The sequence below is a fragment of the Pseudorca crassidens genome, chromosome 13 (genome assembly GCF_039906515.1).
Source record: "Pseudorca crassidens isolate mPseCra1 chromosome 13, mPseCra1.hap1, whole genome shotgun sequence".
NCBI classification, from domain to species: Eukaryota; Metazoa; Chordata; class Mammalia; order Artiodactyla; family Delphinidae; genus Pseudorca; species Pseudorca crassidens.
The window spans coordinates 21147207-21160029 of NC_090308.1; the positions used below are offsets into that span (position 1 = coordinate 21147207).

General features: G+C 43.7%; 1 protein-coding gene across 4 annotated transcripts in view; it reads left to right on the forward strand.

Annotated features, from left to right (window-relative positions):
- ADAT2 (adenosine deaminase tRNA specific 2) overlaps positions 1-12823 on the forward strand; it is a 107689-nt gene that overhangs the window by 63577 nt on the left and 31289 nt on the right. Inside the window, exon 8 of one of the 4 annotated variants that reach the window (XR_010933645.1) lies at positions 8973-9062. The exons of the other annotated variants lie outside the window; for them this stretch is intronic. The gene's annotated coding sequence lies outside the window, so the exon portion shown is untranslated. The remainder of the gene's footprint in view (positions 1-8972; positions 9063-12823) is intronic. 4 annotated transcript variants of the gene reach the window in all.

Sequence of the window (12823 nt, forward strand, 5' to 3'; positions counted from 1 at the left end):
GTCACTTTAGGCTAGACCATGGCAGCTTCTCCAAGGACTGTATTTTGTCATTTTAAAATTGGTTAAATGGGGTAACTCACCATATTTAAAACCAACCGGACTCATTTTCGAGCTCTTGGATTACACTTTATTTTCAAAAGCTTGGGGGAAGTTCTTACCCAAAATGCCCTGGTGAATCCTAGAATTACAGAAATTTCTTCCCAAAGTACATCCGAAGAACCAATTCTACAAACTGTCAGTTATAAGATGAATAAGGTCTGAGGACCTAATGTATAACATGGTGACTATTATTGATAACACTGTATCATATAATTGAAATTTGCCAAGAGAGTAGAACTAAAGTGTTCTCACGCACACAAAAAAGATAACTATGTGAGGTGATGAACGTGGTAATTAACTCCACAGAGGAAATCTTTTCACAGTGAATATATATGGGAAATCATCATGTTGTACACTTTAAATATCTTACAATTTTGTTTGTCAATTATACCTCAATAAACCTGGACGGATAGAGAGATAGATAGATAAATAAATAAATAAAGCAAGCAAGTAAGTGAGTGACAAATGGTTCCACCTCCTCTCAAATAGAGAAAGGTCTTTTTTGGCCAAGAGGAGGGAATTTCTTTTCCTTACTTCTCTCCCCAACTCTCAATGCAACCCCAAATCAAGATTATTTAAATTCTCAAACTTACTTAACAGAGTGGTCCCCCAGGGCTATACCCAGCCACGCTTCCGTGTGGAAACACAGCCAACACTTTTTGTTCACCCATTATTGAGTTTCTTTCTCCTCAATTCCTTGAAAAGATGAGAATTAGGTGGGGAAGCAATGTATCTGCCTGTGAGTTCTCCTGTGTCCAAGTTCAGCAGAGGGATGGAAATATAAGGCTTCCTCCCCATGGGGCAAAGATGTGAATGTCTCATTGAAGGAGGCCTCTAGCCCAGAGGAGCCAGAGGCGGGTGCTGACATGTTTTCCTGGCCCCGGGATTGGGCTGTGACCTCCAGGGCCGGCGCTTCCTGCCTGCATCACCATACAGGCTCCAGGGAGTGGGCCTGGCCCCGGGACCATGGTCCTTGCTGTAATGGCCCTTCCTCCACCTCCTTCCACCCTCACCTGGGCTGCCTCGTATTTCCCCAGTGCTCCTTCCGCTCAGTGGGGACCTTTCTCTCCACCCTCAATGCAGAAGGAGCCACACCAGGCTAGTGGTGAGGGTGAACTCAGGACAGGCTTTTCCCCATAATTCTGAATTTCCTATGTTTTGTCAGTGTAAACCAGACTCTTAATGCTATTTTAATGTAGTTGTTTTGTGTGTGAATAATATGCTCTTTTTGCCAAACCTCAAGCCCTGGAACTAAGATCTCATAAAAATGCCTAGAGTCCAAAGCTAATAGCTGTTATTCAGCTGTTATGGGGTAAGGCCGAAAAAGTTTCAGATTGATGTTATTCTCACCAAGGCAGCGGTGATACGAAACTATTGAGGGGGGCCCCAAGGCTCCAGATGCCCGGGGTGGAAGAAGCGCCGTGTCCCATCAGGATGTCCCAGTCGCTTTCCCTCCACAGCCCCTGTAACAGCTTCCGCCTTCATGATCCTCAGCTCAGTGAATAGCCTCACCTCCCACCCAAGCTGAAAGTCCTGGAAGTCACCTTTGACACCTGCCCCCCAACCTCTGTCACCCACCATACACATCTGATCGTCGCCAACATTCATTCAACAAGTATTTATTAAGGGCCTGTTGCACGCCTGGCGTTCTGCTGGGTGGGATGACGAAGCGACGCCTGCTTGTAGGATAGAGGGTAGGGTCATGGTTAAGAGTGTGGACTCTGAAGCCAGAGGTCGTGGGCCGGTGCTGCCACCACTAGCTCTGTGACCCTTGACAAGGTCTTTTTGTCTCCCTGTGTAAAATGGGGATAATAATAGCATCTGCTTCATGGTTACTTTTTGACACCTACATGAATTACAATTTCTAATGCACTCAGTGCCTGGCACGTGGTAAATTCCATGTGAGTATTTGAAAAATAAAATGATAGAAGAGAGATTGGTATCAAGCCTTCACACAAACAAGGGAAGTGGCAGGTGGGAGAGGGTGGAGGCCCTGTGAGATCCCAGGAGCCTGGGCTGGGATGTGAAGGACGAGTGGGCATCAAAACGTCCATCTCCTGCCACTGTCCTCGTTCAAGCTACAGTCACCTCTCTCCTGGGCCACAGAAATGTCCCTCATAGTGGTCTTCTTTCCTGTTCCCCCCCTCGCCAGACAGCAGCCAGTGGGGTGTTTCTAAATCTTAAGTCTGATTGGGTCGTTCCCTAAATGGCATTCTTCAGTGGCGCCCAAGTTCCCTCAGGTCTATATGCAAGTATCCTCAGGGGGCTTACAAGGCCCTGCATCATTTTCTTTCCACCATTGTCTTGGTCCTCCTTTTCCTCGTCTCTTTAACCCCCAGGAAACACCCTCACACGCTATACTTCAACCCTGCGGAATTTCTTTTAGTTCTCTCTGTAGGCCACAGTCCTTCTCCCCTCTGGACCTCGGCTCTTTTAGTCACATCCACCTGGCATATCTCTCTGCTCTGCCCCACCTTTCCCTGGTGAGCTCCTATCATCCTCCAGACCTCAGCCTCAGCCTCACCTCCTCGGGGATTGCCTTCCCCAGGCTCCTAAGCTGGGTTGGAGCTCCTCCTGTGATTTCCCGTGGCCCCTCCTAGGGCCCTATTGCAGTGTTGATCACTTTATCTATTGATCACTTTATTGTGTAATTTTCCCCTTTACTGTCTGTATTCCTGCCAAGCTCTGGGAGGGTAGAAACTGCCCTCTTGTTCAAGTGTATCCTCTGAATTCAGCACAGTGCCGGGAACATGGTAGGCTCACACTGCATGTTATAGGTTGAATTTATGTCCTCCCGCAAATTCATATGTTGATGTTCTCACAATGTGACCTCCAGTACCTCAGAATGTGACCTTACTTGGAGATGGTATTGTTGCAGATGTAATTAGTTAAAATGATTGGAGTTAAAATATTGAAGAAGGGTGAGCCCCTAATCCAATCTGACTGGTGTCCTTAAAAACAAAAAAACATGTGAAGGGAAAGACATGCATAGAGGGAAAACAATGTGAAGATAATCCAGGGAGAAGACATTCATCTACAAGCCAAGGAAGGCGGCCTGGAGCAGATCCCTCCCTCACAGCCCTTGGAAGGAACTACTCCTGCCGAAACCTTGATCTCCGGCTTCTAGCCTTCAGAACTGTGAGACAATAAATGCCTTACCGAAGCCACCCAGTGAGCGGTATTTTGTTATGGCAACCCTAGAAAACGAAGGCAACATATTTCTTCACAGACTGGGTTTCCAGCTCCTTTAAATGTGCTCCTACAAGTAAAGACTTCGCGTGTGCACAAATATCCCCTAAACAGCTCCGTGTTCCACAAATAGATGGATCCACAAGAATGGCAGGCCCAGGTGGCTGTTAGTCATCACAGCACACAGCCAATTTCAGCGTCAAACGACCCCTCTCCCTGGGTATTCCAAGATCTTCACCCGAGTGGGCAGGGGAGGTGCTCCACTTGGCAAACTCCCACAGTGGGGGGCATGGGAGCTGACGGGCAGGCAGGTGCTTGTTTTCCTTTCCAGCCAGGAGAAGCAGCTGAGAAGGAACCAGGCAGAGCAAAGCACAGGGAAGCAGAGAAATAAGAGTAGGCGTGTGGAGCCAGAGCTGTGCTCATTCTGGACTCCAGAACCATGCCACTGTCAGGGCAAAGCTGTGCATAAGCCAAAATGTCAGGGAGGAATGTTCCCCCTTTATAAAGAAAGTTCTCCTTCTCCATTTGATTGCAGCCTCTAAGAAGCAATTTTTTCAAATTTCTTCTGACTTAAGAAGTTCAGAGTTATGTTGAGCTGAAGAAACACCAGGATCATAATTACGGTTATTATAGGGAGTTGTTGTATGCCCATCACCACAGCATCTGGCTGTAATCACATGCTTAATGGAATGCAAGATGATCCATTGCTCATAATGGGCACTTTCTGAGCCAGGCAGCCACCAAGCGCCCACCCTCCCACTTGGAGGCCCAACAGAACAGATGTTTGTGGAAGGAGAGGATGCTTGTGCCTGTCTGGAGGGCCAGCGACCTCATGGCAGTGCTCAGGGAGAGTCATTCCATAACAAGGTCTTGGAACTCATACGGTTCTGACCAGTCAGGAAGGGCAAGAAGCAGGCTCTTCCCTTACTCTGGGTAGCAAGAAGGGGTTGGGGGGGATCGTGATGCTCACCTCTGATCACAATGAGTCTCACAGATGGTGAAGTGTGAGTATGGGATGTAGACCCATGGTAGCTCCTGGTAACCCCAAGCTCCTGTCCCCATTCTTTAGCAACTGGGATGCCCCAACACACTGAAAAGGCAGAATGACAATCCCTCTAGTCAAACAATTCCTGAGGTATAATTATCTTAGTCTGCCCTGGCTGCCATAAAAAAACAACAACAGCACTTATTTCTCAGGGTTCTGGCGGTTGGGAAGTGTGAGATCAAGGTGCTGGCAGATTCATTTCTTGATAAGTGCTCTCTTCCCTGGCTTGCAAATGGCCACCTTTGCCTTCTCGCTATATCATCACATGGAGGAGAGAGGAGGCTCTGGTGAGTCTTCTTATAAGGGCACTAATCCCATCATTGGGGCTCCACCCTCATGACTTCATCTAAACCTCATTACCTTCCCAATGCCCCACCTCCTAATCTCCTAATGCCATCACATTAGGGGTTAGGGATTCAACATATGAATTTTGGGGGGGACAAATGTTCTGTCTGTGACAATAATTACACTTGCTCTCTCTTCTCCCTTTCTCTCTCTCTCTTGTTTGTGTGTGTGTGTGTGTGCGTGTGTGTGCCCCCCATTTCTTCCTTCACACCTCAATTTTGAGAGCCAAGAAACCAAAAGTCATATGTCCCTGATCTGGCTTCAACCCTACAGATACGGCCCCTGGCTGCTTTTAGTCTCACCCTGACCCCTTTTGGTCTCACCATGCCCCAGGCTACCAGATGCCTCATGCTGGCTTTACCAGGTTTGACTACAGTGGAGTATTAGCTCATGTCTATAGGAGTCCCTTTAGACCGGTGCTATTAGAAACCCCAAGGCCACACATTCCGGGTCTATTTTATTAACTTCCCCAAACATAAAACCCTATGGTCATCTAGCCTCTCTGGTATCATCATGCTTGATCTCTATGCTTCTTCTTTTTTATTGTAGTTTTCTGTGGCTGTCTTGCCTCTGTGGTTCCAATGCAAATAAACTTTCCTGTGTCCTTAACCAATTCCATATCCAAGAATCTTCTGCATGCCCTAACAGGCATCTCAAACTCAACACTGCCAACGATGAACTTCTAGTATACTTTTGCCCACCCTATCCCTGTAAACAAATGTCTCTGCCATTGATTAGTTCAGTTGGTGATACCACCACCCATCCAGCTGACTATCCTTCTCCCTCACCCTACATCTTACCTAACAAATCCTACAGTGTTTAATCTCAAAATACTGCATATGTCAGACTAGAAGGCACAAGCATTTAAAATAGAGCCCCCTGGATTTTCAACTGGGAGATAATCTCTCAGACTCAACGATTTTTGAGGGGGGCAAATTTAATCAACAGTCAAATGTCTATATTTAAATTATTAATTTAGCTACACGTGTATATTTAAAATAGCACTTAAGCTATAAAGATATTAATTTAGAAATCAACATCCTCACTCATGTTTTCTGAAAGAGTTTTATTCAAACTCCTCACGTGCAGTTTTGACACCAGGGTTTCCTTCCTCACTGGAGCGTAGAATTAAGATGGTTTTCTAGAGCAAATCATGGTCAATTCTGTGTTGTTTGAGACACAGCATTTTAGAATCCAAATGTGATTCTGTCTCTGGAAACAGTTTCTAAAGTCACAAGAACCCATCAAACAGCTGGGGTTTTTTCAACTGTGTATTGTAATCCTCACTATGTAATCACTTAATATATTCATTTAAAAGTAATCTTTCAAACACTTGTTTATAACACCATGCAACAATTGTATTGTGAGGTCATAATCCCAGGAAAAATTACTGCAGTTCGATTAATTGCCTTTGCCTTTTTTTTGACTGAATCAGTCAGGAGGCCTCTCTAACACCTCAAACCAGCACTGATTCAAGCCATTTCTGGCCAGTGTGCCTTCTCCAAACATAGGGCGACCATATGCCCTGTTAGCCAGGGGCAGTCCTGGTTTAGCATGTTGTCCCTATGTAGTTATCAATAGGACCATCTCAAAAGTGTCCCAGTTTGATCATTAATCATATCATCAAGTACCGGTTTGTTGTTCCAACTAAGGTAATTGAAAGAACTCCCTAATAAGGATTTATAAAAATTCACATATAAGGTTTGTTTATCTTCTCCATAGGTTTGTGTGGGGATGGGGAAGCACTTTGTCTAATATTTAGGCATAAGCGGTGTTTCTTATCAACTCTCACAGGAGCTTCCCAGGTGGTTTCTCTGCTTCCAGCGAGTTCCCCCTCAGTCCAGCTTCTACTGTGCTATCTCCCCCCTGCTTATGACCCTTCAATGGCTCCCCACTGACTACAGGATTATAGTCAAGCTCCTACCGTGGCTTACAACACCCTCATTTTCTGGATTCCCTTTTGCTTCCTAAAACTCATTTCCTGCTTTTCCCTATGTGACAGACTGAATCATAGCCTCCCAAATATATTCACATCCTAATCCCTGGAACCTGTCCATATTATCTTATAAAAAGGGACTTTGCAGCTGTGATTAAATTAAATCTTGAGATGGGGAGATTATCCTAAAATTACCTGGGTGGATCTGATCTACTTACAGTGGTCCTTATGAGAGGGAGGCAAGAAGGTCAACGAGGAAGTAAGGAAAAGGGAGGACAGGCAGAATCACAGGGAAGGGCGACATGATGACAGAAGCAGAGATTGGAGTCATTCACTTTGAAGATGGACAAAGAAGGAGCCAAAAGCCAAGGAATGCAGACCGACAGCAGACGATGAAAAAGGACAAGGGAGCAGGTTCTCTCCTAGAGCTTCCAGAAGGGATCAGCCCTGCCGACACCTAGACATTAGCCCTGTGAAACTGAATTTGGATTTCTGACCTCCAAAGCTGTAAAGAGAACAAATTTATGTTGTTTTAAGCCACTGTGTTTGTGGCAGTGGGTCACAGCAGCCATAGGAAACACTATATCCTACTTGGTGCTTTACATTCCAGCACCTTCTGTCTGTCTGATGCTCACCACTCACACCACGCTCTTTCCTGCCATCCCTCCTGCCTGGAATACCCTGTCCCTCCCACCCATGTTTCTTTCTCACTCCAGCCCCCATTTGCTTGGTCAAATCCTGTTTACTCATATGACTCAGTGTGGGTGTTCCCATCACTGACCTCCACACCTACATCCACCTAGGTGGGGTGAGCACTCTTCCTCTCGCTCCCATGATTCATTCACATTCCTCTAGCATTTATTTTTCCATAGTTCCCTAAAATTATATATCTGATTGTCATCTCCAACACTTCCAAGAAGGGAGTGTGTCATTTATTTTTCTATCTCCATATTCAGTAGGTGCTCAATAATTGTTTGTTGAATAATTAAAAAAAAGAATTTAAAGAACTTAACAAATATTTCTTATAAGAAACATTGGGTTATCCTTTGCCCATTTCCAAGTGATTTGAGGAAGAGCCACCTATGTTCAATATTCTATTAGGTATCATCCTAGAAGAAATTGTGATTGCTGCCAATTGGAGAAATTCTAGGAATCAAAATGGAAGAGTTCCAGGTCTCTTTCATCCCTCAGAGAGGGCTTTCTGGAATCTTGGCCCAGGGACAGATGTTTGGTGGATCAGAGAAAGCTTTCCCCTCAGATGAACTTGTTCATCAAGGTCCAGAGGCCAGGCTCTAAGCTCCATTGGGTAATGGGGGCCTCAGTTCAAATGGCTGTGGGCCAGAAATGTGTCCTCCCACACTTTAGCCCAAGGGGACTGTGCTGCTTTTTAAACAGGTCTTTCTGTCTCTACACCTTTGCTCACTCGTTTTCCTCCTCTTGGAATGCTCTTCTCTCTCCCTTTCCATGTTTCCATATTTCAACCTACTCGTTCATTGAAGTTCAGCTTCTAAAACGTTCCCAGCTCCTAGTTGGCCATTTCACAGTTCAGATGAGAGAATATAAATAATTCAGTCCAATCCATCGCTACCAAAAAAGCTGAAGATCAAGTTTCTCCGAGACGGAGCCAACAACATCTTTCTCTACCAAGGAGAGCACATTTTCAGAGGAACGCAAGCATATCTTTCGAATGGTGGTGAAATCTGCCATATAGGCCTCTGAGCATCCTCTTGTGTATATTCTGTGGCCCATTATGGTAATTTCCTCTCCTCTTTACCTTCCTTGTAACTGGGCGATTATACTGCAGATCCCTGGGTACTATAATTGGCATTGCAATATGAGGCTTCATTTGATGCTTGCAAATTATGGGGCCAGGCTGAAGCTCTGATGTGGGACTTGCTTCCCCATAAGTCAGAAGAAGTTACATGTACATGAGTGCATTGGAATAAAGAACCTTTTCTCATAATCACAATTTAATATTTAAAAATAAAATTTCAGTTACAGAAAAATAATAGGATCAGGCCCACCATAAAAGGAACAGGAGAACTGAAATGAAGTGCTCTCATAAAAGTTTCATAAAATACAACCACACACATATTACACACTTGGGAGAAATGCCATAAAATTTCTACACATGAAGAGGCAATGTTCCCTTGATCTCTTTTCCTGTTCAACAAGGATTTGTTCTGAATTCTGAAATCCCTACAGGTGAGTGTTCACAGGCATTGCAGCATTTCAGAGGAAAAAAGTTACAATCACTGAGTTGGGAAGATGGGAAACGAGAAATGAGCTCCATCCAGGGAAATCACAGGGTGTTGGTAGGACGACGATTTTCATATAGATGTGTTCTTCCTAATTCAGATTCTTACAAGAATAAGTAGTTTCAGGAGAATTCAACAACAAGAAAACATGGAGAAAGAAAATATGGTGTGTTGAGGAAGTTTCCTCAAGGTAAGAAGACCTGAGTTCCAGTCTCATTTCACCCTCTAACCCTTTATACAAGACCTTAGTGTCTTCTTCTATTTGTCGTGGAGGTTGAATGAGGTTATTTTCAAGGTTCCTTCTACTGTAATATTTTAGTTCTTCTAGTTGAATATTCTAGTTCTGTCACCCAGTGCTCACTGGTGTGTGAGGACTAGTTTAGTGAGGGTCAAAGTCTATAGCCACTGAGGCAAAATCTTTACCTGGAGAATATTTTCCCAGCATTTATCTACATGAAGAACTTAGTGAGGCACCAGATCTAGAACCTGGTAATTGGCCCCTGTCTGTTTTGTTGGTCTGAGAAAAATGCATCCTATTCTGCCCCAAAAATCTTCCATGGAGAGTTAACTTTCTCTGTAGAAGACGTGTGTGTGTGTGTGTGTGAGTGTGTGTGTGTGTGTGTGTGTGTGTGTGAGAGAGAGAGAGAGAGACAGAGACAGAGACAGAGACAGAGAAGAGAGAGATAGATAGTTATGCTCTGAGAAGCACAATGTTAAAAGGATACAGGCACCCCAATATTCACTGCAGCACTGTTTACAATAGCCAAGGCATGGAGGCAACCTAAATGTCCATCAACAGAGGAATGGATAAAGAGATGTGGTGTATACACAGTGGAATAGTACTCAGCCATTGAAAAGAATGACATAATGCCATTTGCAGCAACATGGATGGGCCTGGAGATTATCATAGTAAGTGAAGTAAGTCAAACAAAGAAAGACAAATATCATATGATATCGCTTATATGCGAAATCTAAAAAAAAATGATACAAATGAACTTACTTACAAAACAGAAACAGACTCACAGACTTAGAGAATGAACTTATGGTTACCAGTGGGAAGGGTGGAGGGGCAGGGATAGCTTGGGAGTTTAGGATTGACTTGTACTCACTGCTATATTTTAAATGGATAACCAACAAGGACCTACTGTATAGCACAGGGAACTCTGTTCAATATTCTGTAATAACCTAAATGGGAGACGAATTTGAAAAAGAATACATATACATATACAAATATATGTATAACTGAATCACTTTGTTGTACACCTGAAACTAACACATTAATCAACTATATTCCAATATAAAATAAAATTTTTAAAAAAGAGTGGAAAAAATATTTCACGGAATTGACAAAACCGTGGGTGGAGAAGTGAGGCAGTCCTGAGCCAGAGTCTGTGAGCAGAAAAATAGTAGCCTTAATTGTAAATAACACTCAAATTATACTCTCTTCTCTGCTTTAGCTATAGGTCTGTGTTTTAATGAAATTTATATGGAATAAAGCAATTTCAGGCCCTAAGAAGTTCATTAAATGAAATTATTTATTTATTTAAAAATTATATATGATAAATCCTCCCATTTTCAATTGAGGTCTACTTATTTCAAAAATAGCCAACATAATAAGTTATGACACAAATTCCAAGGCAGCTGCCCTATAACAAAATGGCACAGAGGTTCTCTTGAATTTCATTATTATGAAATTTGACCCATTTGGAGTTCTACATAAAATAAACTGGTGGAAACAATCTACAATGACAATTCCGAACTGAAATCTTCTTTTTCTAGTCATTTGACCTATTTGGAGGCAGCATGGTAGAAGGCAAAGAGTTCAAGTTTCAGAGTCAGGCAGTTCTGGGCTCAAACCCTGGCATTGGCACTTCTGTGTGAACTTGGTGAGTTCTGCCATCTGTCTCTACTTCAGGGTCCTCATCTATCAAACAGAGATAATATCTTAGGGAATGGTTGTGAAAATTAGAGATCATATATTTAAGTACACGGTGACTAGCATTTGATAGGAGCTCAGTAACAGTAGCTACTGTTATTGCATTCAATGGACCTGGCCTGTTACACCACTCCCAGCTACAGTGTGCCCGCAGGATGAGAAAGCACCAGTATATCCTGGATGTGGCCAGGAGAGCAGGCTTGCCACTCACTGAGGTAAAGCGTCCTGGAGGAAGCCCTGTTAATACAAACATAGGTGAAAACTACTCTCGGGCACTCACACCCTGATTTCCCATTGTCATGGTGACAGGGATACCTGGGCTCCCTCCCTCCTCTTCTAGCCACACCATCTTTGTAAATGCCTCCGTCCCCCATAACTTTTTGAACCCTCATTAGAAAGTCTAATGAATGGCCCCTTTTGAGGGAAGTTCTTACCTGCATGAGGTGGGAAGCTGGGCTGTGGGTGTCCAGGATCGCTTTCAGCAACACACAAAATGTACAGAGAGCCCAGTCTGGAAGAAGTGCTCATAAAATGTGCCATTGAGAAAGCCCTGGCAGCTAAAAAGAGGAGCTGTCACTCTCCAGCGCAGACACGCTCCAACAGCTTCGCGTCATTAAAAAAATACAACACAACACAGCAGAAGAAACAAACAGGGAGAAATGAAAATGCCTCAGTAAAATCTACGCCGTCCAGTAGGATCTAGCCCCTGTCATGAGATTTCCTACCGTTCTGTCCTCACTCTGCTTTGGCTACACCGGTTCTGCTTCAGGCTTCACACGCCCGTAATTCTGGGTCTTCGCATGGCTCACTGCCTCGCTACCTTCAGGCATCTGTTCAAGGAGGCCTTCCTGGGCAGCTCTGGGTAATAGAGTCCCCATCCTCCCACCCCCTTCCTGCTTCTCTGTCTCTAACTTCTTTCCATTCCCCCGTCGCTACCTCCTGTTCTGCTGCTGCTGCTTCTTTGCACTTACCACTACTGGAACTTTATTTATTTACTTTTTCTTATTTTCTCTTGTCTTTCCTACCCACTAGAATTTAAATGTCATGAGAGTGAGGGATTTGTGTCTTGTTCATCGCTGCATCTCAAGTGCTTACAACTGTGCCTGGCATGTAGCAGGTACTCAATCAATATTTGCTACACGAGTGAATAAATAAACAGAGGAGCAAGAGAAGCAAGAGACTGGGTTTTCTCTCATACTAGGTCATGACTTTCCAACTCTAGGAGGCTGCAAATATTTTCCAAGTGCAATTAGGGTTGGAGTTCTAGTGAATTTCCATTTCCAGTCTACACAAGGACATTACCACTTAAACCAGTTCCTTTTTAGAAGTGATATAGTATTACATTTAGTAGTAGTATGTTTTCTTCTAATTCAAGTTACTCCAGTTTTAAAGCAAGTGTATCTTCAGTTTGGTGGTAAAATCACCATATAGGTCTCTTTGTGGCCATTTCGTTAACTTCTCTTTACCTTTTTCATAACGGGTGAATCTTAAAACTGCAGAAGAACTTGGGTTGTCTGCCGCAATAAAACCAGCAGCACTGTTAATAAGGGATATTTAAGCCCAAGACTGTAAGCTCAAGGAGGGCAGGAACCTTGTCTGTTTTTCTAAGTGTTTTATACACAGCACATAGCACAGTGCTTGGCACATAATTTGTTGAGAAACTTAACATATGTGATTAAGTAAATAGACGTAACTCTTGTTCTTCTTGGTTACTTTAGCATTGTAGACAGCTAATGAGACTATTGTTACCTTAACCTTTGCATCTAAGTACCCACCTAGTAAAGTTATTAAGGCATTGATTCCTCATTATCTTCTCTCCTTCCCCTGATGGGATGGATTCTCACTCTCCCTGGTAGTCATTAAATTTTTCCTGCAGTCTTGGTGCTTGGTGGCTTCGTTCAGTGGATGTTGCTTCTACAACTACCTCTGTTTGTGTCTTTGTCCCCATCTGCTGCTACTTCGTGTTTGATGTTTCACTCTAATCTCCACAAGGACCTCTGAAGATGGAGGATGGT